A 12,720-nucleotide genomic window follows, 5' to 3' on the forward strand; every position below is an offset into this window, starting at 1 on the left:
GAAGCACAGCCACAGATTTTGGTCTCCACCTTGATACTTGACTCCATGGCCTTCATTCTCCTCGGTGACTTCAACTACCACCTAGAGGACATCATTGACCCCAACACTAGCAACCTCCTCGAGGGCCTGACAATAAACTCCTCAAGAAACCCCTAGTAGACCCAAAACACTAGTCACCTACAGCTCTATCGTTCTTCTACCACTCCTGGCAAACATCGTAGAAAAGAACATGAACAAACTTCTAGCCTCCTACCTCAAAAACACCACCTCCTCCACACCACTCTATCCAGATTCAGACCCAATCACAGCACAGAGACTGCCCTCACAGCCACTGCGGATGACATCTGTCAGGACAGAGGAGACACCGCTGCCCAGCCTTCTGGATCTACTTGCTGCCTTCAACACCACTGCACACATGCTGCGTAGAACTTAGTCTGAGGTGAGACAATACCATTCAGCAAATGCACACATGCCGTATAGACCCAAGTCTGCAGTAACTGTACAGATGTTCCCTAGGCTCTTGGTCTTGGCATGTGCAGTCTGGGTAGGTCATAGGCTGAGGTGAGTTCCCACATTTTGCATAGACCCAAGCTTTTGGGGATGGCGCACAGGTTGTACAGCCTCTAGGCTCTCTTTAAGTTCATACATGTGGCGTTGATTGGAGGAACAGCATACATGCTTTAGAGACTCTAATTTGCAGAGAGTGTACACATGCTGCATAGACCCTACCTTCCACTGACTGCACACAGATTGTGTAGACCCCAGCCTATTGCACATATGCTGAGAAGGTCCTATTTTGCGGTGATTGCTCATTTGGTGTGTAAAGTCTAGCTTGCATTGACAACAATGTTTGTAGGCAGAAGAGATTTCGTAAATGACCACTGCTCTATGGCTCACCCTCTGCATCCAAGAGCTATTCCAGAGATGGCCTTTTGTCCACTGGGCATTTCCCAGGTGGGCGGGAAGCTTTTGGGGCAATAGGCTTCTTCTGGGGCTTCTGCCACTTTCTCCAACTCCCTGAGGTTCATTGCAGCAGGAATAGGAGGCTTCATCAGAGATTAAAGGACACGGAGGGAGGAGAAAGGTAGAGAGAAAGCAATGACAGATGGAGAAGAGAGAGAGAAGAGAAGGAAAGAGAGAGAGAGAGAGAGTGGATGGATGGATGGAAAGAGAGCATGAAGAGATAAAGGAGCAGTGCTGGTTTGAGCATGTTTGCCAGGGCTTTTTTGGTTCCCGAGAGACTGTCCCTGGAGTCATCCTATCATTTAAAGCAAGCCTGGTATGACTAATACGAAAGACAGGTCTTTAAAGCATTGCTTTTTTACCAGCCTAGGAATGATAGGGCATATTATCAAGGGGGTTTATCTCTACGCTTTTTTGGCTTTAAAAGCCAAGAAAGCGGAGATAAAATTATCTCCCTATTACCTAGCTGTCGCTAACACCAGTTAGCGACAGCGAGTAGGAGATAGTGACCATCTTGGGCCCCACTTTGCATGTCAGAGAAATTTATCTCTAATGACATGCAAAGTGGGCGTGCCAAGATGTTAGCGACTAGAAGCAGTCGCTAACATCGCTATCTCCTATTACCAACTTTTGGAGATATTGGCGCTAAGCACAAATATCTCCAAAAGCTAACACCTGCCCTGAGCAATTCTTAGCGATGTTATCCAATGGGAGGTGGATAACATGGCTAAGAGCATTAGCTCGGTAATGCATGAATATCGCTGACTTTTCAGCGATATTCAACGCATTGCGGCCGATTTTTTTCACATTTGCGATAAACCTTGGTAATACCAAGGTTTATCTGCGATAAAAATCGCCGCAGGTCAGCGATACATTTTTGTCTCTAACCAAGCAGTAGTGATAAATGCCCCGATGTTTGTGCTTTAACCGAGCTAGTGTTTACCTCTACCTGAGCATCTCTCTATGAAAGGTGTGTCTTAAATTACATATTTACAGCTGTGCTTAGCTACGCCTTACTGCACAGAGATGCTTCTTATAATGCGAGCTCTCCTGTTTAAGGCTTGCAACCAAGGAAAATGACTATGTTTACACTGAATCTGAAATGACATGTTTACAGCTCTGCTTAAGGATGCCTCACTGCACAATGTCAGCTCTTCTGCTTACATCTGGTAACCGAGATAGTCGTTACTTCTTCCTGCTATTACTATGTTCAAGCCATCTCTGAAAATACATGTTTACAGCTGCTTGTCACCATGACTGTCTGTCGAGCTTTGTCGGCTTCACATCACTGCTTCAGCTTAAGAGCTAATGCCCAGGTAGCGTCAGCCAATCAGATTTACACAAGAGAGGGGTTAAGAGAATTCTGAGGTTTCAGTATGGGCGCGTGAGACCATGCAAATGGTTGACACCCATATAAATAAAACAAAAAAGAGCTATTCCTAAACACTCTATAAGTTTCTTAAAAAGATAGAGAATTTAAAACCATTAGGGTGACACAAAATACATTTTGAAACATGTAATTACACAACAAAAACACATTCACAAACAATAATCACATTTTGTGACAGACCAGAGACTTAAATACATAGTAATAAAGCATTCAACCAAAAACCCCACAAACAAGGGGACATTTCAGTCCAGTACAAAAAAAATTCTGAGACACACAAACATGACACATGGTATAAATATAATACCCACCAAAGGGTATGTGTAGGTTTTCCTGTTTTCAGTTTCTATTTTTGCTAAATTTTTGGTGTTTTATTCCCAGTGTTTTCAAATGATTTCAATACCTTAAAAAAATAGTGGTTGTCAGTGGTTACACAAAAACAACATAAACATTGTTTTTCCGGTCTTTATGGAACATTTTGCTTTTCTTAATGCTTGCCTTCTGCACTGATAGCGCATGGTATATACACAGTTTACGTATAGTATGTATGAGGTCCAAATACATTTTTGCAAATTAATTATTATAGTCACTATACATACTTCTTCATTGAGTCTTTGGTCATGTGCGCTCACTCTGTCCTTCCAATGTAAACTTTTTTCGAGGGCCAAGACTGAGGACTTGGCCTTCTCAACATTGGCACTTGAGATGTACAACGCCAAAACAGCCAGTACACAATTTGTTAATGGCTATTTGTATATGTATTTGTATATTGTTATTTATAAAGTGCACTATCGCTCAGAAAGGAGCATCCTGGTTCTAACAGATACAGTGTGTCGTGTGGTGTGAGGGAATTAAATGATAGTATTAACAAAGTCTGATGATAGGCTGAAGATCCAAGTCTTTAGTTGCTTTCTGAAAAGGCCTTCTGTCTGAAGGAATCTAAGATCTTTGGGCATGACATTCCAGGCCTTAGAGGAGAGATACGTCAGGGTTTTCCCCCCTTTGGTTTTAAGATTGAATTTAGGCATAGAAATCAGATTGCAGTCTGAAGATCTTAGCCTCCTTGATGGATTATAATGAAAGTATCGTTTGGTGAGATATCTTGGACCCGTATTATTGAAAGCACGATGGGAGATCATGAGCATCTTGTAAAGAATTCTCTTATTAAGAGGCAGCCAATGTAAGGCCTTCAAAACCACCGATGCAGATGATCGTCTAGGTAATTTTAGTACCAGTCTGGCTGCGGCGTGTTGTACGCTTTGTAGCTTTTTTAAAGTGGTTTTATTATTCCAGCCAAGAGCCCATTACAATAATCTAGGCGGGCAAGGATTAAAGCCACAGCTACTGCCTTTTTCGCGACTATGGGCAAGAAATCGAAAAACTTTTTCAAGGACTTGATAATGCTAAAACAGCTTCCAGCCACATTTCTTACATGCTGGTCAAATGATAATTCGGCGTCAAATAAGACACCTAATAAGACACCTAGATTTCGCGCTGAGGCAACAGCCGATGGAGGGGCTGGGGAATCTTCGGGCCACCAATCAGCGGGACAAAACTGAAGCTTTTTTCCCATTGGGATAATTCTGTCTTATTGACATTGCATTTTAACTGGTTGGTTTCTAACCAAAGGAAGACGTCCTTTAAACAATTATTTAAGTTTTTTAGATTAAGTTCCGCCTTGCTGGGATTCCTATCCAGAGGTACGATTAATTGAGTATCGTCGGCATATGATGTTACTAAAATGCCATACGACTCAATTAAAGAGATGAGGGGAACCATGTAGATATTGAATAATAAAGGGCTCAGAATCGAGCCCTGAGGGACTCCGATTGACACCTTCTTTTCTTTAGATAGGATGGGACCAAAAGTGACCGTTTGGGTTCTGTCTTCCAAAAAGGAGGTCAGCCAGGCTAGTGCCACTTCTGAGATTCCGTTATAAAGAACAAAGGTGCTTAGCTTATTTCAAAATCAACGCAATACAGTATAGGTACACAATGGAAAACTATACGAGTGAAAGTTTCCAAACCCAGCCGGGAAAGGAGTTTATTTACCGGAAGCAATGTCCAATCTTGCAATATAAACCAAATAGCTCGACACAAGCCTGTGCCGTACACAAAACAGGAAAAAAAGAAGGATAGCGTTAAAGTGAAAGGGGTGTCTTTCAGGCAAAGGAAGAGAGCAAGGACAGGGTACTGTAAAAAATCAAGGATCAGTAACAGTATCGCCTGGAGTTGAGTCTACACAGTTTCATTTAACAATATTATAAGTGTAAACCCACGTGTAAGAATGCCGTCCTGATCCTATTGGACTTCACGGCGGCATTCGATACCATCTCGCATAGAATACTGCGCATAGAATACTGCTCAGCAGGTTGAGAGACGCTGGAATCTCAGAAGTTTTTTTTAGTACAAGGGGGACCCAACAGATAGCTAAGTACAATGGGTATAACTACGTTATAAAGAACAAAGGTGCTTAGCTTATTTCAAAATCAACGCAATACAGTATAGGTACACAATGGAAAACTATACGAGTGAAAGTTTCCAAACCCAGCCGGGAAAGGAGTTTATTTACCGGAAGCAATGTCCAATCTTGCAATATAAACCAAATAGCCCGACACAAGCCTGTGCCGTACACAAAACAGGAAAAAAAGAAGGAAATCGTTAAAGTGAAAGGGGTGTCTTTCAGGCAAAGGAAGAGAGCAAGGACAGGGTACTGTAAAAAATCAAGGATCAGTAACAGTATCGCCTGGAGTTGAGTCTACACAGTTTCATTTAACAATATTATAAGTGTAAACCCACGAGTTTACACTTATAACCCACTCGTGGGTTTACACTCGTGGGTTTACACTTATAATATTGTTAAATGAAACTGTGTAGACTCAACTCCAGGCGATACTGTTACTGATCCTTGATTTTTTACAGTACCCTGTCCTTGCTCTCTTCCTTTGCCTGAAAGACACCCCTTTCACTTTAACGCTATCCTTCTTTTTTTCCTGTTTTGTGTACGGCACAGGCTTGTGTCGAGCTATTTGGTTTATATTGCAAGATTGGACATTGCTTCCGGTAAATAAACTCCTTTCCCGGCTGGGTTTGGAAACTTTCACTCGTATAGTTTTCCATTGTGTACCTATACTGTATTGCGTTGATTTTGAAATAAGCTAAGCACCTTTGTTCTTTATAACGTAGTTATACCCATTGTACTTAGCTATCTGTTGGGTCCCCCTTGTACTAAAAAAAACTTCTGAGATTCCAGCGTCTCTCAACCTGCTGAGCAGTATTCTATGCGAGATGGTATCGAATGCCGCCGTGAAGTCCAATAGGATCAGGACGGCATTCTTTCCTTCATCTTGAAGTATTTTTATAGTCTGCAAGCTCTTTCAGAGCTGTTTCCGTAGAATGGTGTGGGCGGAAACCTGATTGTTGAGGGTGTAGAACATTATGTGTTTCAACATAATTTTTTAGTTCTCTATGTACCATTTGCTCAGTGATCTTACTTAGAACGGGGAGGAGAGATATTGGCCTAAGATTAGTAAGATCTGAGGTGGGTTTATTCTTCTTCTTCATGAGTGGTTTTACGATGGCTTTCTTCCACTCTGAAGGGACTTTGCCTGTATTGAGCGACGTATTAACAATGTTGTTTATTATAGGATTGACAACGTCAATTAACTGATGCAGAATTCGAGGGGGGCAGGAATCCGATGGAGATCCCGATTTACACAACAGGATTGCTTCCCGTGTTTGAGCTAGGGAGACCGGTTGGAATATGCTAATGTTGTCCTTGTTATTTGACTAAGTCACTGGTTCTTCAGAAGAGGGAAAATCCCTCTGTAGCAGATTAATTTTTTCTTTGAAGTAATCCGCAATTTGATTGCAAAAAACTAATGAAGGGGGGATTTCGGGTTGTAGAACTTTTGAATGGCTAAAGGACTTCACTATTGAAAACAATGTTTTCTGCTTTTGTTTTGCTTCATTAATCTCCTTGATGTAGTGCGCTTTTTTGGCAGACTTGCTGCTCATAAGGTATAATTTCCTCTGTTGAGTATACAGCAATTTATCTGCAAACTCGTATGTTTTGCGTCATTTACGCTCCTTTTTCTTACAAAGGAGATGGAGGTTAGCAAGTTCCGGGGTAAACCCGGGGGTATTTTTCTTTCCATACTTTCTCTTAACAGCAGGGCCGGTGGCATGGGTTCTGTCTGTAATTAGCTGTTGTAACCAATTATGGAAACATTTCGAGTCGTGAGCTACTTCTCCCGTCATGCTTGGGACTTGAGACTGCAGGATGGGTTGGCGCCTAAAACTGTCCTCTATTTCCCTCCAATTTTGGAAGCTTTCGGAATGCTGCTTACCCTTAGCAGATTTTTGTGCAATAGGTATTTTCACATCGAAGGGAATAAAATCATGGTCAGTCTAGATCAGTGGCAGTGGGGATTGGGTCTCTAAGAAAGGGAGATTAGAACAGATTCCATCTAACGTGTGGCCTGCTTGATGTGTAGGCTGGATAATTTTCTGCTGTAGGTCAAAGATCTCCAAGGTATGCTTAAAATTACGTGCTGAGACCTCTGAATTAGATTACAGCAGTAGGTTGACATAGCTTTCCATGCTAAGACTGGTACACTTGAAGATTGCGATTTTCAGGGAAGGTTCTGCAACATTTGTGATGAACTTGGAACTTATGCCCTCAGAGTTATTGTAGTGGTCAAAAATTAAGCAGCACTTTTGCAACTACAGAGGAAATTCCCCTTACGGAAAGGATCTAGAGGCCAGATCTATCAGAGGGTTTTACCTATTCTGTATCTATGGGAAAATGTGTTTGTTCATATGGACCTGGAATTGTACAGAGTACCACAGTGAGGTTTCATTGACTTTAAATGTCATGGTTGGTGAGAGGACATTTCTATGCATCACTGTAAGCCATTTCCCATGCATTTTAAAGTAAAAGTTCCTGAATTGCTCTTTAACATTGCTTTGCTTACCAAGTGGTAAGCACTCTAACATCGAATATGTTGCAGTGCCAAGGGGCCAGATTCACAGAACTAACTTAAGACAAATTCCTAAACGTACTACTTTTGGTATTCGTATTCACAGAAGTTAGGAATTTGTCTTAAGACAGACTTAAGACAGACTTACTTAAGTCTGTCTTAAGACAAAATCCTAACTTCTGTGAATACCAAAAGTAGTAAGTTTATGATTTTGTCTTAAGTTAGTTCTGTGAATCGGGCCCAAAGTCACTAAAGGTGTCACCCAGCCTACTCTCAAGAGATTTTACACATCTACACCAACTATGCTGAACACTTGGTAGACAAGGGTGTTTTCAGACTCTGCTTTTTTTAATGATGTCTACTACAATAGTTATGTTTTCCTGTAAAAATTTAAAAATGCAGTAGAGTATACTTTTTTCACACCACTATCAATATGTGACCAAAGATCCTCACAATTCTTACCTTTGGCATCATCAATTAGCGAAAATTCTGCAAACGGTTGCTACAGGGATAATATGGCATTCATAGCTCCTTGGACTAAGAACCATCATCTAAGTGACACAGTTGAGCTAACTCTTTCTTTGATACCACACAAAGCTCAAAATGAGAAATATTTGCATTTTACTTCCTGTGCATAGCAAAACAGAGCATCAGATTGACCTAAAAATTCAACAACATTTTTCTTTAACTCTGAAGATTGTAAACATATCATCTAACAAGTGGCAAGTATCTCTTACAGGGAAGAACTTCAGCTCAGGTATCGATTTTGACAGGTCATCACACAACTTTTTCATATATGTTGCTGTATCACTGCAAATACAAACAATAATACAAACAATATCACTCCAATCTTTGTTCAACTAGGAAATAACTTTTTTGCAGAGCATTCCAAGTGACACTGCGTTCCAGGTTTTCCAAAAGTTTGGTGCCATGTTTTCACCACTATCCCAGATGCTTGGTGATAGCACTCTTTTCACATATACTTGTCACTATACCTTGCATTGAATGTTTAAAGCCTGAGGTCTTGGCAATTTACCTACTATCAATACTGACTCACTAGAAACTGGGGGCTCATTTATCAAGGATTTTTACCCATTCTCTTTGGGTAAATGTGATGGCACGTATTGGGAAACATTTTAACCCATTTTACCTATCAGTGAAAAAATCAAACACAGCCAAAATATCAAATACGACCTTTGGTATTTCCTGATTCTCTGCAGTTTATGAAATAATTAAACAAGACCTAAAGGATGCTTCTAAACCTTGCATCTTTAGACCAAATACCACAAAACTGAAACAAACAAAAGGAAGAAGAAACAATATTTTAGTGGCATCCCCAAACAACAAAACTCAAGCAGGATAATGTTAGCACAGTCTTTCTTGCTACTAGCTTGTATAACAAAGATACATTGTATTGGCCCCTTCAGGAAGATAAAATTGACACTTTCGCTCTCTTTTTTCTTTCTTTGAATGGCATTTAGTTTGTGGTTGTGCAGGTGTTTTTTTTCAGTTTTTATATGTTTTCACTGGTGAGGGATATATCTTTTTCAGTGGGGTTTTATCAGTTATTAAAGGTTTAAACCTAAAACCAGACAGCCTAGCTAAGTGCAAACAATCATAAACAGATAAACTTAACACAAAAACAGACAGAGAGATTGCAAATATTAAGATAGTAATATATACATGAAAACATGTATCCCTAACTGCATAGTGCAGCCTGAAAATCCAAGGCAAAAGGCTACCAAAACATGGTATAACAGATGTGCAGAAGGGCACAGTCCAGAGTGTCCGATAGTGAGTATATCGACAGTGGTTACCAATTTTACCCTACAAAGTCACAAAGAATTATCCCAAAATATCTATATTATAATTATATTAGAAGGGCAACGCATCCATGCCTCTTTCCGATTGCATCACTGAAGAAACTGCTTGCGGTATGAGAAACGCCTCACGCCACATCGAGTGCACCGATCTACAAAGGTCATGATCACTGCACTGATTCCGACGCAGGCCCTGCAGTGTGTCTGCAAGAACCAATGCATCTGCTGCCGACGCATCCCGATCCTCCCGCATCGTACCAGGGTGCCAAGTCTACAAGAACACCAGAACCACAGAAAGAAACAGACTGATCATCACCTCGCACAGTAAGAAACCCACGCATCACCTCCCCTTCAGTAAGGAGCCCATGCATCACCTCCCCTGCGTGGCAGTAAGGAACCAATGGATCACCTTCCCTGTGGCTGTTCTTGTTTTTGATTTTGAAGCATCCAAGGTACTTTGTGTTGAAAGTGTCGCATCACAATTTGCTTTGAACAGAATTATTCCTACCTTTTGAAGGTCATATTTTTAATGCTGTATTGTGGATTTTTGTTGTTGTGGTCATGTTTGGTTTAGATAAAGATTACTTATTTTTCTAAACTGGTGTGGTGTCCATTTGTAGCATTTTCACTTTATTACTGTATGTGTTCACAAATGCTTTACACACTGCCTCTGAGATAAGCCTGTCTGCTCATGGCAAGCTACCAAGGGGTGAGCAGGAGTTTTTTTTAGAAGTGAATCCCCCTTACCCTAGAAGGGTCCCTACTTGGACAAAGGTGTCAACCATTGCCAATTAGAGACCCCCATTTCTAACACTGAGTTCTAGATCAACAGAATAATATTAAGGATTTATTTCAAACATTCAAAAGTGCAGTACAGAATAATTACTATGAAGGCTCCTTGTGGTGGCATTACAGAGAAGTGCAAATTCAGACATTTAAGCATCTAAGCCTTCAGGAAAGTCTTCTGTCTCAGCCCCAAAATCAAAGGTTTTAATACAATATTTTTCCAAATTAAATGAATAAAACTGCAGATTTGTCATGGTATGATCAAATGTGTAACATTCTCAGCAAATCAAAGTCATCTCAGTAAACATCTTCTTTGCCTTTGCACCTGAGCGCTATCCCACTACATGAATATTAATTCTGCTCACTCTGTGATAATGCCATACGTAGATGGTAGAAAACACTAGCTACATGAACAACAACAAGCTATTGTGTATGACTAGGGTACTGTGAGCGAGAAGAAGGTCTGCGAGGGAAAGATACAGTTTCATGACTGGGCTGGTGAAAGATTCATCGAGAACAGCTTAAACAATGACAGTAGAAATAAACGAATAGGATTCTGCGTTACTGTCTGCTGCAGAAACAACAAACAACAAACAGTGAGATGTGCAGGGGCATATGGGGGGGGGGGGGAATCCATATTTAGAAGGATGGCTCCTAGGCCATTATTGGGGTTTGGTTAACAAGGATCTGGAAAGCATACTTTGATGTATCATAGGAAATTAGTGTACAGGGAAACTGTATTATATCAGTGTGTAGATGTGTAATTGGGTCTAAAATTACATTCTGCACGTAATTAATAATGCACAAAAATATAAATGCAAACACATCTCTAACCGTAGCTGGAATAGTAATTGCTTTTCAGATCCAGCTAAGACTGCACAATAGCTTGATGTGTGCATGAACATCCCTATATCCCATGGAGAGCGGCAACGCTCACTGAACACTCTATAGACCACTTTCACACACACACACACACACACACACACATATATGTGTGTATATGTATATATTCTTTTTTTATTACATTTTTCAATAAAGAAAACATAAACATACATACAATAATTCCATCCTTGCCTGCAGTGTTTCCTTACAGAGAATAACACTGTCCGTGTGCCGATATCTAACATGAAACAAGAAGTTCAACAAATTAATACTCATTAGAAAGGGGTAGGGTTAAGGAGGGGGGGTACGGGGGCCCTCCACTTGAGCATATGTTGCGTTACACTATATCTGCTGTGCTGGTGGAGCGTAGTCTGTTCCTTATGTATTAGTCAGTGAGAAGCTAAAATGGTGTGTGAGTAGCGCTTATCACAGTCGTCGTAGGCCTGACGGTGTGATGCGCTATGGCGCCGGCAGAGCGGTTGACCCTGTGGGGGTATTGGGTGTCGAGCCTTCTGGGGTCAGCGGGTGGTGCTCTGAAGAGAGGGTTGGGGAGGAGTGCTGCGCCTGACGTAAGTAACAGCGACAGACGTGCCATATTGTCCTCAGGTCGTGAGGTCGGGGGCTGGAGTGTTGCATATATTTCGGTTTGCATATCGCAATACGACATGCTATGTATCCATGCTGTTTTCGTGGGACTGTGGGGCATATTATCAAGGGGGTTTATCTCCGCTTTTTTGGCTTTAAAAGCCAAGAAAGCGGAGATAAAATGATCTCCCTATTACCTAGCTGTCGCTAACACCAGTTAGCGACAGCTAGTAGGAGATAGCGACCATCTTTGGCCCCACTTTGCATGTCAGGGAAATTTATCACTAATGACATGCAAAGTGGGCGTGCCAAGATGTTAGCGACTGGAAACAGTCGCTAACATCGCTATCTCCTATTACCAACTTTTGGAGATATTCACGCTAAGTGCGAATATCTCCAAAAGCTAACTCCTGCCCAGAGCAGTTCTTACAGAAAGGGGGTGGTGATGAACAGAGTGTCTGAATTAAACAGATGCAGTTCTTAGCCATGTTATCCAATGGGAGGTGGATAACATGGCTAAGAGCATTAGCTCGGTAATGCATGAATATCGCTGACTTTTCAGCGATATTCATGCATTGCAGCCGATTTTTATTGCATTTGCGATAAACCTTGGTAATACCAAGGCTTATCTGCGATACAAATCGCCGCAAGTCGGCGATACATTTTAATCTCTAACCAAGCAATAGCGATAATTATCGCTATTGCTTGGTAATATGCCCCTGTGTTTGGTTCTCCAGTGAATCACGACTTCGCTCTTCGCCAGGAGCAGCCCTATTGTGACAAACCTACAGTTGCACAGTTTTATATTGCTAACCATCCCTAGCAAGGCTAATTTCTGAGAGGGAATAAGCGACGTGGCAATGACGTCAGAGAGTGTCTGGAAGACATCTATCTAGTAGGTGGTTATCTGGGGGCCCATCCAGGTCATGTGAGTGAAGTCAGCGTCGGGGGTTTGACATTTGGGGCAGTTGGGTGGTTCAGTGGGGTCATATTTGGTCCGCTCTTGTAGAGTAATGTATACCTTGTGCACAAACTTGAAATGGAGGAGTTTATGCCTGTGGTTGGGGGATACCCTCTTTATTTGTTCATGACAGTAGACCCACTCTTTGTCAGTCAGTGAGAGACCCAGGCCCTCCTCCCATCGCCGCCTCACACCCCTGTCTCGGACCTGCTTGAGTGCCATACACGCCTGGTGCAGCTTGGTAACCAAGTGATCTCCTCACACCCCATATATAATGAGGACGTGACCCTCTCATGAAATGTGAACCTGCTCAAGATCTGTGATTATCACTCATTTCACCAAAGTAGAGCTCCAA

This window comes from Lissotriton vulgaris, chromosome 1_2 (assembly GCF_964263255.1).
Source record: "Lissotriton vulgaris chromosome 1_2, aLisVul1.2, whole genome shotgun sequence".
NCBI classification, from domain to species: domain Eukaryota; kingdom Metazoa; phylum Chordata; class Amphibia; order Caudata; family Salamandridae; genus Lissotriton; species Lissotriton vulgaris.